A 2,760-nucleotide genomic window follows, 5' to 3' on the forward strand; every position below is an offset into this window, starting at 1 on the left:
TCAAGTGAGTTTTACTCACTAATGCTTTATTAGTTTGCTAATTATGCTTAAGGTTGGTTAGATTTAATTAAGTGCAATTAGGTGGTTGGATTAGGTTAGAACAATTAGTTTAGTGACTTAATGATGCATGTTAGGTGGTTAGACCTAGCTATTAGCAAGTAGAAATGTTTGGTTATTTATTGAATGCATCTCGGGATTTTTCCCGACCGTTTCGGCTCCAATAAGGCTATATGGGCCTAAATTGGATTTTTAATGTTTATTTATTTATTTTCGAAATTTATTTATTTAATTAATTATTTTCCGGAAATTCAACCGGGATGGCCGGTGACCGGAATTTCGTGCCGATTGTCGTGGTGCGTCCGTTTATTTAATTGAGCTCTACGTTGTGTGGAATTGAATTTATTGTGGAATTTTAGGAATTGTCCTAAATTGTTTGTTATTGAATATTTGATTGGTAATGGCCAAGCATGGGTATATAGCGCCGTACGTTGATGGGCTATATAGTAGGGAGAATGGTGAGACCAATCAGGTACGATATTATTGGACATACGTGGTTCGGTGATTGGAAGTATCACCTGAAAAACGGCGCCTTAAAGAACGCACGTAAATGACTTATAGACAAACGTGGTTCGGTGGTTATGGGAATATCATCGGAAAACGGCGCCTTAAAGAACGCACGATGTTGTCTATAGCCGATGTCACCTTGGCGAAAACGGCGCCTTGAAAGGACACGTGGTTCGGTGATCAAGGTTATCACTGGTGAAAACGGCGCCTTAAAGAACGCACGGTGTCGGTGATCGGTATGTCATTGGCGAAAACGACGCTCGAGAAACACATGTGATTTGGTGAATGAGTACACCACTGGGAAATCGTGGTATGAGTGGGAATGACCTAGAAAGGGTCTGGCTGACATGTAATCGACTTAGTCGATTGACCAGTGCTTGATCGGATGTCGTGAATTGTTTGAATGTATGTGTTTAACCTTGAATTGCAGGTTGGAACTGAGGCTAAGGTAAGTCCTCTGACTCGTGTTGTGCTTAGGCAACCGTATGGTGTATTAGTTTACTAATCGAGTCGTAGGGGGTAGGACTCGCTGAGACGTGGTCTCATTAGTTATTGAATAACCATTTCAGGACCCTGAGGAAAAGCTGAGGAGGAAGAACCTGAAGGGGAGAAAGTATTTTGAAGTAGAAGATGATCCAGAGAGGGATCTTGAATATAACCCAAATGTGGATTGGGATCCCATCCCTTTTGTGAACCCTGTCTTAGTGTAGATAGGTGTGAGACTTTTATCTTGTAAATAGTATTGTAAATATTCTATGAGTGGTGCTGTTAATGAAAGTGTGGTTATGAATTTCAATATGAAAAATATGGCCTACTTTCCTATCCCATTGTTTTATTGTCCTGGGATTTATAATCGCTTCCGCATGTGCTTAATTAAAAGAAAGGGTCGGCGATACATAGTCCTGGGATATCGCATTTTAATAATCGACCAAGTAGAAGGATGTGCGCGCGTCCGAGGATCGGGGCGTGACAGAGAGAGAGAGAGCTGTCGAGAGAGTGAGGGAACCGAGAGTGAGGAGGAAGAGGCCGCGCGAAGGAGGAAGCCGCTCGTCTGTCGCCTACAGCCGCCCGTGCATCTGTCGTTTGCCACCGTCGTGCTCGCCGTAGCTCGGTTTGGAGGCAAGTTAGATCCATTGATCTGCTCTTGCATGTTGTGTCTAGGATGCACTAGTGAAAGGTGATGAATTTCGGATGCCTAGGGTGTAAAAAACCGAAGTTGTAAGGGTGTTGTTTTGGAATAGCAATCTGTTTTCGAGTAAACAGCCTGACCCAGAATGTTGTAGAGGCTTGTATGCGAGGTTTGAGTCAGATTTTGGTTTAGACTTATTCACGAAAGTTGTAGACAACATCTTAAAGTATAACATACTAAAATTTGAGACAAAATGGCTGAATTTTGAGGGGTGAAACCCACGCTCTACGAAAATGCTAGATCTGAAACTGTTTTGTTGACCTCTTGGTGATTTTGTGTATTGCATGTAACTTTTTACTGAGAATTTCACTTTGACCCCTTCACAAAAGTTGTAGAGAAAATCTTGAAGACTAACATAATCAAATTTGAGGTAAAACGAACAAGTGTATCCTAGTGAAACAATTTTTCCTTTGAAGACGATAGATCTGGAAATGTTGTACTGAACTTCAGCGACTTCGTGGACTATAAAGTGAATTTCCTTTGAGAATCTCACCTGGATCCCTTCATGAAAGTTGTAGTGGACATCTTAAGGCAAAACATATCAAAAATTCAGAGGAAATGAAGGAAGATAAGTAGGTGAAATCTTGATTTTTCGGAGACGGCTAAACCTGGAATGTTCGGTACTAGGAACAGGGGCTTCGACCGTCCATAGTTAATTATCTAGGACGAATCTGGCCTTGATGTCTTCATGAAAAATCTACCTTGGAGTCTTGAATATCACCTGATAAAATTTCATAATTTTTGGACGTCATTCGAGTATTTAAGTTAAAATATTTCAAGAACCGCGCAATCTGATGTGTCCGAATTTTTGCAAGCTGTAATGTGTGAGCTATATCTTTTTGTGTGAAGTTCTTTTGGGAATGTGTTCTTCATGGAGTTGCTGCCTTTATGTCTTGACTAACACATGTTCAGATTTCATAATTTTGAAGATCATGTGGGCATTTAATTAATATGTCTTCTGAAATTGTGCAAGCTGGATTTTGGTAGATTTCAAAAAGTCATGATGT

The sequence above is a fragment of the Eucalyptus grandis genome, chromosome 4 (assembly GCF_016545825.1).
Source record: "Eucalyptus grandis isolate ANBG69807.140 chromosome 4, ASM1654582v1, whole genome shotgun sequence".
In the NCBI taxonomy this organism is placed as follows: Eukaryota; Viridiplantae; Streptophyta; class Magnoliopsida; order Myrtales; family Myrtaceae; genus Eucalyptus; species Eucalyptus grandis.